At 49.3% G+C, this 12,213-nt stretch overlaps 2 pseudogenes; both read right to left on the bottom strand.

Moving 5' to 3' along the window:
* Positions 1-4,582: 4,582 nt before the first annotated feature.
* LOC147679502 (uncharacterized) lies at positions 4,583-5,885 on the bottom strand (annotated as a pseudogene).
* A 2,155-nt stretch (positions 5,886-8,040) lies between these two features.
* On the bottom strand, positions 8,041-9,443 carry LOC147679501 (uncharacterized; annotated as a pseudogene).
* Between the last annotated feature and the right edge of the window lie 2,770 nt (positions 9,444-12,213).

Below are 12,213 nucleotides of genomic sequence, written 5' to 3'. Positions count from 1 at the left end.
AGTGACCTTTAATGAGGGGGTGACTTCAAAGAAGGGTCTTTGAAGTGTACAGAGGTCCTTTCTTCCTCACCTTTGCTCCAGACTATTTCCAGGGGAGTAATCAATCCTTTGTGTGGGAATAGGGCTCTGCCTAGTCAGGTGTAAGTGTCAGCTCTTTCCTCCCATACTGTCAGGCCACGGATGGGCACTCTGACACAGCTAACCTTCCTTTGTGTGTGGTTGTCTAGAGGGAATGGTGGAATCCAGCATTCACCCTCCCCAGATATTTATTCCTGAGACAGGCAGAACGCAACAAATGGTTAAAGTAAAAAAATGCCAACTTTCTAAAAGTGTCATTTTCAGAATTGCCATTTAAAAACCAACTTCACCATAAGTTGTGTTTTTAAACTATGATTCCAGAGACACCAAGTTTAGGGGAGGGCATATTTTCCCTATTGTAAATGACACTATAAACTAAAATAGGGCAAGCCCAATGTTATCCTGAGGGAGAGACAGACCGTGCAGTATTGAAAAACAAGTTTACATGTTTTTCACGTCGGGGACATGTAAAACGTAAACGTACATGTCCTACTTTTTAAATGCACTAGACCCTGACCATGGGCTGTCCAAGGCCTACCTTATGGGTGACCTATATGTGATAAAAAGGAAGGTTTGGGCCCAGCAAGTAAATTAACTTGACAGGTTGCAATGGCCATTTATAACTGCACACACAGGCTCTGCAGCGGCAGGCCTGAGACATGTTTAAAAGTACTACTTCAGTGGGTGGCACACTCAGTGCTGCAGGCTTACTAGTTGGATTTGATTCATAGTAGTAGTGCACTTTACTAGGGTTGTATACTGCTATCAAATATGCCAATAGAGGATAAACAAATGTAGCCATGTTTTATGTAAAGAGCACATGCATTTCAGCACTTGTTAGCAGTGATAAAGTAGACAGAGTCCTAAAGCCAACAAAAACTAATTCAGCAGGAAGGGGAGCAAGAAGGCAAAATGTTTGGGGTGACACTGCAGCAAGGACAATTTCCCTTTTAAATCAAAATGAATCAAATCACAAACCCCATAATATTCAATTGGAGCAAAGAACATAATCTTACTTATTTACAAAACTAAATAATATATCAGATAAGGTGGGGGAGTAATATAGTTATAGTACAATACTAGGGTCAAAATTTAACCAAGTATTTCATAAAAAGGATTAAGATTTTAAAAAAAGAGACATTATTTGCACACATACAATTTACATAAGCCAATGAGCATTCCTCAGCCTTGATCTGCAGATCCCAATTAAACTGTGCCCAGATTCGATCTAGCCTCTGAAATTATCAAACACCCCTTACTTTAGCAATTGCCAGTTCAGCGTCAAAGATTTGCTGACATTTTTAAAGAGAACTCCCACCTCTATAACCGGCATGTGCACGTAACCCTCCCTGCTCCACCGCAGCTTTCACAGCTGAATGTCTGGAGGAAGGAACTCACGCCTAATTAACCCGTTCCATGAGCACTCTCTCCCTGGTGCTGCAAACGGCCAACGGTCGTCGCAGCCCGCCCACATTTTAGAACGCCCGCGGTTAAGGTATTAAACACTTCCGGGTGACCACTAGACAGCCGCCATCTTGGGGACGGCCGCCATCTTGGGGAGTAGACATTCTAGTCTTTACCCTCAGCACCTCCCTGGTCGGGATTTAAGACCGGGATGGTGCCGACGCGCAGCTTAACAGGCACAGGCAGTAATATGTGCGCGCCCTGACATGCTGTTTTTAACTTTCAATTTGCGCTGCTCAGTCTCCGACTGCTTTTTAACTAAGTTGCTGCTAGTGCACCCTGCACCTTTTTTGTATTATTTTAATCGCCGCAATATTTTAAATAGGGAAAGCTCTTTTACACTATTGTATATTTTAAGTGGAACTCTCACCTCTTCAACCGGCATTTGCACGTAACCCTTCCCGGTCCACCGCAGCTTTCACAGCTGATTGTGTGGAGGAAGGAACTCACGCCTAATTCCACACTTCCGGGTGGCCACTAGGCGGCCGCCATCTTGGGGAGTAGACATTGACAGAGTGGGTAAAATGGAAGGCGGCAGAGCCATCGTTTGTAAATCTTACCTAGGCTGCACCATTATCGCCTGCATGTAGACAACTGTGAGGCCATTGTTTTTAGACTGTCCCTTACCCCCACATCCTCCTTTTCGGGCACTCTCATTTATAGGCCAACAGGAAATTGCACTCCTTTTGTAGAGGCTATCCCTGACATCTTGGCCAGCATGATTATAGGAAAAAGCTCATTCACCTCACTGGGCGACTTTAATATTCTTTTGGACGACCAAACTAATCCATCGTCCAAGAGATTATTAGCTGACCTTGAAGCCCTACAACTTACACAATCGGTGTGTCAGGCTACACACGAAAAGGGCCATACTCTGGACCTCATTTTTCCAATGACCCTAGACTGGAGGCTATCGCCCCTATCTGGATTCTTTGGTCAGATCATTTTTTTATTCTAATTCTGTATCAAAACCCCCCTGTACTCAAGTCCATAGGAGGCTGGTTAGTTGTAGGACGGAAGTGGCCAAGGTTGGCCCCTGAATCCTGGCTCTTAGACTTGGAGGCGACCACTCCACAAGACACAGGAGAACTTGAGGAAACCCATAAAAAATGGTCAGACTGGATGACTGGATCTGTGGATAGGAACTCCAGGAAGCCCGGTCCAATTAGGCAAATAAATCCTAACAGGTCTACCTGGTTCAGCTCTCAATTGGCTGCTCAAAAGAAAAATTGCAAAAAGTTATGGAGGAGTTGGAGGAAATCTTATGCTTCGGAGTTCAAACTAGCGTACAAAGCAGCTATTCTGCAGAATCACAAGAATATTAGAAAAGCACAAGCAGCCTTTTTTGAAGAAAGGATTGAGAAGTCCTCCAACTCTTAAAAAAAGCTGTTCAAGATTGTTAAGTCTCTTACAACAGTTGAATCAGGCACCCACATTCCACAATCTTCAAAAGAGAGATGTAATAATTTTGTCACTTTCTTCAAGGGTAAGGTGGAAAATATCTACAATGCCCTTCATTTAAACACAAGTCAAACGTCTGTGGCAACCAAAGATTCTATGGTCACCTTGGAACTCCCTATTAGCACAGAGCAATCAAAATCTTCTCTCTGCCCGGCTCTGCTCATGTGTCCTAAAATGAGTGAAGAACAGGCTGACTCCCTTTTACTGAACATCAAATCAGGGTCCTCCTTTAGACCCGCCCCACGACATATCCTCGCTCAAGGGGGTAATTGTGTCCTGGCCAACTTACTAGCCTCCGCTCCTTGTCTCTCGAGAAGGGCCTAGTACCTAAAGAATGGAAGCACACCATTATAAAACCTCTGCTGAAAAACCCTAACTAGATCTGGCTTCCATGGGAAACTATCATCCCATCCCATTGCTGTCAATTTTGGGAAAGATTGCGGAGAAACACGTGAACGGTGTAATTTCGCAATACCTGGAAGACAATGGCATCCTACAACAGACCCAGATGGGGTTCCGACTGGAACATAGTACGGAGTCACCGAAAAATTAAAAAGCAAACTTGATCAAGGAAGAGCTGCTGCAATTTTGCTATTAGATCTAAGTGCCGCCTTTGACACGGTAGACCACAAGATTCTTATCCACAGGCTTAAAGACATTGGGATCAGAGGCATGGCCAACAAATCGGTGGCCTCGTTTCTGAGCGACAGATCTTTCCAATGCATGGAGGTGGACATCCTGTCAGACACATTCTCAAACCCGTGGGGAGTACCTCAGGGATCTTCCCTGAGCCCGACCCTCTTTAACATTTACTTGAGCCCACTGGCTCATATAGTGCAGGAATTCGGACTTTCCATCAAGTCATACACAGATGATACTCACTTAGTGGTATCGATTGCAGACACCCTTAACTCCAACCATTGGCAACTAACCCCTGGTCTGGAAAAAATAGGAACTTGGATGGCCAGGTGCAGCCTTAAGCTTAATAGGGATAAAACTGAGCTCATGATCTTGGGCAGCAGTCTTAGCTCACACACCGAGATTACCTGGCTAGCAAATTGGGGACCTCCACCTACCCCGAACACCTCCCCAAAAAATTTGGGGATGTGGCTCAATCAAAATATATGCAAAAACAACAATTGATGGACAGAATGCAGAACAATGTCATACATTCACCCCAGTACAGAGATCTGGGCCTAAATCCATCGTTTTTTTGCACTCCACACCACCCCAGTTCAGACATGGTCTTATGCAAATCAGCCTTGACCCTGTGCCTCATGGGAACAGTCCAGCCCGAACTGCCAAGCCATGTCTTTCCTGGACCGGAATCAAGCATCCTAGGACTGTTTTTTTAAGTTTTGGGGCAAAGACTTTTGTTAAGTGCTTAAAAGTTTGCGATACAAAGTTTTTAAGGAAGTGGTACCTCCCCCTTAAGGAAGGCAGCCCACTTTAACTTTTTAATCAATGCATTTAACATTTACAAGTCATCAGTTTGGGGTTCAGAAATGTCTGCAGATAGCGTTTGCAGTTTTTAATGGGGCTGCCACTTTAAAGAGACCAGTGGGGTAGGGGGGATTTGTCACAGTTCTTCACCTTCCTCACTTTCCTGCTTGTCCATGGCTGCATAGTCTCTAAGCAGGCTGAGCACATCCTGCGGCACCCTTCTCAGTTCACCACCTCTCCATTGGTCACCAGGCGGGTACTGGCGAACAGGAGAATGTCCTTAATACAGCAGAGGAGCCTCCAGCACCCCTGGATAGCTTCCTCTGTGTGTGTCCCTGGAAACAGCCCAAACAGCGTGGACTGTTCAGTAATGTTCTCGTAGGGGATTAGGGCTAGCAGTTCTTGTCGTAAGGCCGCCCTTAGTCTCTGGGCAAAGGGGCAGGCCCAGAAGAGATGGTGTGCAGATTTCTCTGTGGGGCATCCCCTTGGGCAGTTCCTGTGTGGGCACAGGCCTCTGCAGTGCATGAAGGACCTCACTGGCAGGCCCCCCTTCACAGTCATCCATGCTATGTCCTTGTGTCTGTTTGTCAGACTTGGGGAGGATACATTCCCCCACACGCACATTGCTGTTGCTGGTGGCAGGTCGCTCACTGGTTCTGTGGAGTCCCTGGTCCTGATCAGTTTGCGGATTGTCTTGGGCTTCCAAAGGCAAGGAGTGACACAGTTCAGCCCAAATTCACCCACAAACTTTTCCACCTCCCTGTAGTACCATGGGAGGTCCCAGTTGAAAGTCACTGCATTTTCCCACTTATCCCATCCCAGCCGTCTCCACACCGGGAGAAGGAAAAAGCGGAAGACTTTGTGTGCAGAGTGGTCCTTGTTCAGATTTAACAGGGTTATTCGGACGCAGCCACACACAAAGAAAGCCCTGAGGATCATTGGGATGTCGGGGACTGCCTTCCCTCCTTTGCGGTGTTCCTTGTGCATGACCGATCGTTTCACCCTGTCCATCTTCGAGTGCCAGACGAAATGGAACACCATGCTGTTTATGGCCCGTGCTACGTAGGCCAGGAGTGGCCAGGCCTGTGTCACATACTGCAGCACGGGCAGGGCATCGTTCCTGAGCACCAGAGCCTTCCCTTCAATGCTCAGGTTTCTCAGGCTCCAGAGGCCCAGTTTCTGCTTCACCTTGGCCAAGTGTTCGTTCTAGCTCTTCACTTTGCCCCTGGTCCTCCAAACCAGACGCCGAGGATCTTCATCAGTCCTGCCTCGATGGGGAAGGGGGGAGGCTCGTTTCAGAGGTCCCATCACCCGAAGAGTTTGGCCTTTGACTTGTCCACGTTGATTTTCACCCCTGATGCCTTTCCGAAGTCTGTGCATGCCTCCAGCAGGGATTTCACTGATTCTCCATCCGTGCAAAAGAGGGTGACATCGTCCATGTACAGCGAACACTTGACCTCCTTCTTCGCGTCGCTGGGTGTCTGGATCCCTCTGATGTTTGGGTTCTTCCTGATGTACTCGGCGGGAAACTCTATAACCAAAACGAACAGAGGTGGCGAGAGTGGGCAGCCTTGTCTTACCCCAGACCTGATAGGAACGGGGTCTGTTTTACAACAATTTACAATGACTGAACTGAAGATGTCTTTATACATTACTTTAACGTAACCGCAGAAGCCCTCCCCCAGCCCAAAACCATGCAGTACCCTCTCCATGAACTCATGGGCGACGCGGTCGAATGCCTTCTCCTGATCTAGACAGACCAGGGCAGCCCGGATCTTGCGGTCCGTGATGTACTGGATCGTGTCCCTTATCAGTGCCAGGCTATCTGCGCCCCTGCGCCCCGGGACCCCACAGGTTTGGTCCGGGTGTACTAACTCTCCCATGGGGCCCTTCAGTCTGTTCACTAGTGTCTTTGCGAGGATCTTGTAGATTACATTCAGGAGAGAGATGGGACGCCAGTTCTTTAGGTCACATCTCTCCCCCTTATGTTTATACAAGGGAGCTATCATTCCTTCCCTCAGAGTGTGGGGCATGATTCTCTCCCTCTCCATCTCCTCATACACCTGCAGGAGATCCGGTCCCACTAGGTCCCACAGTGAGGCATACAACTCGACTGGGAGACCGTCACTACCTGGTGTCTTTCCTGACTTGAAGGATTTAACTGCAAGGTGCAGCTCATCCAAATTCAGGGGGGCATTTAGGGCTTCTCTCACTGTTGGGGAAACAGTTCTTGGGATACCAGACAAAAACTTTTCTGCCTGGTCTCCCTCTGACCTCTTCTCTGAGTAGAGGTCCCCATAGAAATCTGTCACTACCTTCCTAATGTCCACCCTTGTGTCACAGAGGGTCCCCTCCTTATTGCGCAGTTCAACCAGAGGGGTGTGCGCAGAGTGGATTTTCCTAAAGAAGAAGGAGTTGCATTTCTCCCCCTTCTCCAAGTTCTCCACCTTGGAACGGAAAATGAGCCTCCTGAATTCGTCGTGAAAGTGCTCGCTCAGCTCTTTCATGACTTATTCCAGGGGGCTCATGACGTCCCATCCCCGGAGTTGGAGGTCGTCCTGTAGTCTACTGAACTCCCTCTTCTCCCCCTTTCAACCTGCCTGCCCACATTCTTGAAAAAATCCTAGAGCCTGCCTTTGACCCATTTCCAACATTCCCCTGTAGACTCGAATGTGTCTTTCATGGCCTGTCACTGGGTGTATGTCTCCCTCAACACCTCCATCACACCCTCTTTCTCCAGCAGAGAGATATTCCGTTTCCAAGTGCCTGGACCTGTCAGGAACTTGCCCGTCAGTTCCCCTTGGAAGTGGATAGCTCTGTGGTCAGAGAAATGAACTGTCACCAATGAATGTTGCATGAGCTTCACTGATTGAGAGGTGAAGATGAAGTCTATCCTGGAGCGCAAGGAACCATCAGGGCGACTCCAGGTGAAGTTCCTGGCATCCACCCCCATGGGCCAAATGACGTCTGTCAGGGAGGCCTCACCCACCATCTCTACCAGTAGTCTCGCAGCATCATCCATCCATCCTTCCCCAGCCCTGGCCCCACATCTACCACCTGCTTCTAGAATACAGTTAAAATCCCCACCCATCAAAATTGTTCTTGAGGTGACCAACTGTGGCCTGAGGCGCTGAAACAGGTCCCGTCGCTCGCCTACGTCAGAAGGGGCGTACACGTTGATGAGTCTAACTGGTACTCCTGCCCAAGAACCGTCGACGACAAGAGCCCTGCCGCCCTACATCTCGGTGACTGAGTCCATCGTGAAACGCCTTCCTCTGACTAAGGTAGCCACTCCTACAGACCAACTGCTGTTCCCCCCAGACCAAAAGGAAGGCCCTAGGGTCCACTGCTGTGCTAGGTGTGTGTATGATGTTATAAAGGGGATGGAGCATTCCTGAATCATGTACACATCACACTCCTGGCTGGCAAGAAAACTTAAAGTAGTAGCACATCTGCGCTTGTCTCTAATACTTCTGACATTTACGGAAAATAATGAAATAGCCATCATTAATTCGTTTTTAAGAGTAAACTTAATACTTAAAGACTAATTATCAAGTCAAGGCAATTGGCTACAAATACATTCGACAAGACTACTTACCGTGCTGGTTTAGCCTCCTGTTGGGTCTCTTGTGCTGGGCCTTCCTGTTCGGCCACTGTTGCTCGCTGTTGCACGATGGCTGCTGCACCCTCTTGGCTGGGCTTGTGGTCTGCCTCCTCTGGGGTGATGGGCAAGTCTTTCTCTTGGCCCTCGATGGTGGTCTCTACTTCTTCTACTCTTGTTGGCAATGGGGGTGGGGACGCTTCCTTGGAGTTTGCCAGAGCCCTCATCTCCCTCAGCACTTCCGTCACTTGCTTGAGTTGCTCATTCGGGGTGTCTTGTTCCGGCTGCATTTCTTCTTCTGGATCCTCGAGCACGGAGTAGGAGTTGTGGGTGCTCACGGGTCTCTTGCTTGTTCCTTCAGAGTCCGTTGAGTGTCTCTTTTTCCTGTGTTGTCCAGGCACCTTCCTCCGGGTCCTCAATGGCAGTTGGGGTGGGAGTCTCCATTTGCTCACTGTGCTCACCGGGCTCAGGGATGGTATTGTTGGGTGTCTGTGTCTCTGGGACCTTGGCGGTGTCCTGCTTGGGCTTGGGCATGTTCTGTTTGTGGCCCTTCCCTTTCCCAGTCCCCCTCTCCTCCCACGGGGCTGGTACTGGAACTGGACGAAGGGTCACTTATGCCTCCTCCTCCTTCTATGGTTGGCCTCTCCCCTGAGGTTTGGCAGCTTATGCGTAGGATTTGGCTCTTTTTAGGCAGTCCTTAAAGAGATGGCCTACACCCCCACAGAGGTTGCATGGGGTTTTCTCTTTGCAGGTTTTTGCTGTGTGGCCTTCTTTTTTTGCTGTTCCTGCATATTTGGGCTGTGCAGTCTTTGCCAGTGTGGCCTGGTTTGCTGCACCTGTTGCATAATTTGGGCTGTCCAGGGTAGTACAGGTATCCTGAGTCGCGCCCTAGAGAGAAACTGGAAGGGGGGTGGTGGATTCAATCTGGGGCCAACGGGTCCTCCTTCAGCTTCACCATTGCTGTCCATTTACCATCCCAGATGCCATCACTGTCCAGGTTGCGGGAGAGTTCTTTAGTCACTGTGCAGTGGAGGCGTAGGAAGGTTGTCAGGTCTTGGACATTGACATGTGGGTTGTAGACGTGCACGGTCATTCTCTTGACCTCCAGCACGAGCTGGCATTCCAGGTGGAAGTCAGAGAAGGGTTTCTCCTCCCTTCGTGACCAGCACATCTGCCAATACCTCCTGCAGATTTGTTCGGACATGAACGTCAGTAGGTAGGTGCCTTTGGGTGCATCCGTCATGATGCATCAGGTTTCTGTTGCTGTGAACCCCATCTTGGTTACCAGCAGCTCAGTGAATATGTACCTGCTTAGGTGTTGTGTGGTGCCATCTGACTCTACCTTTCTCTGCAACTTTACAGTGTTGTACAACCATGGATTCAAAGGTCTGCTCATCCTGCTGCTTTGCTGTGCTGTACCCAGAAGAAGAAGAGGGATTCCTCCGGGAGCTGGAAGCAGGTAAATGATCCTCAGGCCAGTGGACAGGGTCTCCTTCAGGTGGGTGGAGGACACTGGCAGACCCCCAGCTCCAGCAGAATGGGTGTCACAGAGGGGGCTGGCAGGAGTCTCCTTCAGGCTGGCAAGGGATCCCAAACAGGCAACCAGCTCCTCAGGCAGTCCACAGCAGGCAGGAAGGCAGTCCACAGCAGGCAGGCAGCTCCAGCAGTTCAAAGCAGCACAGCAGGTCAGGTAGCTCCATCAGGTCAGGCAGCCCCTGCAGGCAGCCCTCAGCAGGCAGGCAGCTCCAGGAGGCGGGTGGCTTCAGTAGGCAGGAGTCCCCAGCAGGCAGTGGTCCTCAGCAGACAGTGATCCCAAGCAGGCAGGAAAGACAGGTTCAGAAGGCAGGTGTCCTCAGCAGGCAGGCTCAAGCAGTAGCACTTAAAAGTACATTTGTGTGCATAAAAGCACCAGATAGCTCTTTAGCATTACAGTGACCTCTAGTGGTGACTAGAGGTACTGCAGGCAGGTGATCGTGGTGTGAACAGTCCAGCCCGAACTGCCAAGCCATGTCTTTCCTCGACCGGAATCAAGTATCCTAGGACCGGTTTCTGGCTATCAGCCGTATTCAGCCAGCATAGCTTGACTCCAGTGGTGTGAAGAGCATGGGACTCACGTCTGAGCATACCCATCCCACTCGGGGTGACAAATGCAAACTACAATTGATGGACAGAATGCAGAACAATGTCATACATTCACCCCAGTACAGAGATCTGGGCCTAAATCCATCATTTTTTGCACTCCACACCACCCCAGTTCAGACATGGCCATATGCAAATCAGCCTTGACCCTGTGCCTCATAGGAACAGTCCAGCCCGAACTGCCAAGCCATGTCTTTACTGGACGGAATCAAGCATCCTAGGACCAGTTTCTGGCTATCAGCTGTCTTTAGCCAGGATAGCTTGACTCCAGTGGTGTGGAGAGCATGGGACTCACGTCTGAGAATACCCATCCCACTCGGGGTGACAAATGCAAAAACAACAATTGATGGACATAATGCAGAACAATGTCATACAATGCCCCCAGTACAGAGATCTGGGTCTAAATCCATTGTTGTTTAGCATTCCACACCAGTTCAGACATGGCCTTATGCAAATCAGCCTTGACCCTGTGCCTCATGGGAACAGTCCAGCCCGAACTGCCAAGCCATGTCTTTCTTGGACTGGAATCAAGCATCCTGGGACCGGTTTCCGGCTATCAGCCGACTTCAGCCAGGATAGCTTCACTCCAGTGGTGTGGAGAGCATGGGACTCACGTCTAAACATACCCATCCCACTCGGGGTGACAAATGCAAAAACAAAAATTGATGGACAGAATGCAGACCAATGTCATACATTCACCCCAGTACAGAGTTCTAGGCCTAAATCCATAGTTTTTTTGCACTCCACTCCCCCCCAGTTCAGACATGGCCATATGCAAATCAGCCTTGACCCTGTGCCTCATGGGAACAGTCCAGCCCGAATCTGCCAAGCCATGTCTTTCCTGGACCGGAATCAAGCATCCTAGGACCGGTTTCTGGCTATCAGCCATATTCAGCCAGGATAGCTTGACTCCAGTGGTGTGGAGAGCATGGGACTCAGGTCCGAGCATACCCATCCCATTCTGGGTGACAAATGCAAAAACAACAATTGATGGACAGAATGCAGAACAATGTCATACATTCACCCCAGTACAGAGATCTGGGCTTAAATCCATTGTTTTTTTGCACTCCACACCACCCCAGTTCAGACATGGCCATATGCAAATCAGCCTTGACCCTGTGCCTCTTGGGAACAGTCCTGCCCAAACTGCCAACCCATGTCTTTTCTGGACCGGAATCAAGCATCCTAGGACCAGTTTCTGGCTATCAGCCGTCTCCAGCCAGGATAGCTTGACTCCAGTGGTGTGGAGAGCATGGAACTCAGGTCCGAGCATACTCATCCCATTCTGGGTGACAAATGCAAAAACAACAATTGATGGACAGAATGCAGAACAATGTCATACATTCACCCCAGTACATAGATCTGGGCCTAAATCCATTGTTTTTTTGCACTCCACACCTCCCCAGTTCAGACATGGCGATATGCAAATCAGCCTTGACCCTGTGCCTCATGGGAACAGTTCCGCCCGAACTGCCAAGCCATGTCTTTCTTGGACCGGAATCAAGCATCCTAGGACTGGTTTCTGGCTATCAGCCATCTTCAGCCAGGATAGCTTGACTCCAGTGGTGTGGAGAGGATGGGACTCATGTCTGAGCATACCCATCCCACTCGGGGTGACAAATGCAAAAACAACAATTGATGGACAGAATGCAGGCCAATGCCATACATTAACCCCAGTACAGAGATCTGGGCCTAAATCCATCATTTTTTTGCAATCCACACCACCCCAGTTCAGACATGGCCATATGGAAATCAGCCTTGACCCTGTGCCTCATGGGAACAGTCCAACCCGAACTGCCAAGCCATGTCTTTCCTGGACCGGAATTAAGCCTCCTAGAACCGGTTTCTGGCTATCAGCCATCTTCAGCCAGGATAGCTTGACTCCAGTGGTGTGGAGCGCATGGGACTCACGTCTGAGCATACCCATCCCGCTCGGGGTGACAAATGCAAATCAACAATTGATGGACAGAATGCAGAAAAATGTCATACATTCACCCCAGTACAGAGATCTGGGCCTAAATCCATCA

This window comes from Lissotriton vulgaris, chromosome 11 (genome assembly GCF_964263255.1).
Source record: "Lissotriton vulgaris chromosome 11, aLisVul1.2, whole genome shotgun sequence".
NCBI classification, from domain to species: Eukaryota; Metazoa; Chordata; class Amphibia; order Caudata; family Salamandridae; genus Lissotriton; species Lissotriton vulgaris.
The sequence above is the reverse complement of the archived record's forward strand: the minus strand, read 5'-3'. Positions and strand labels throughout refer to the sequence as shown.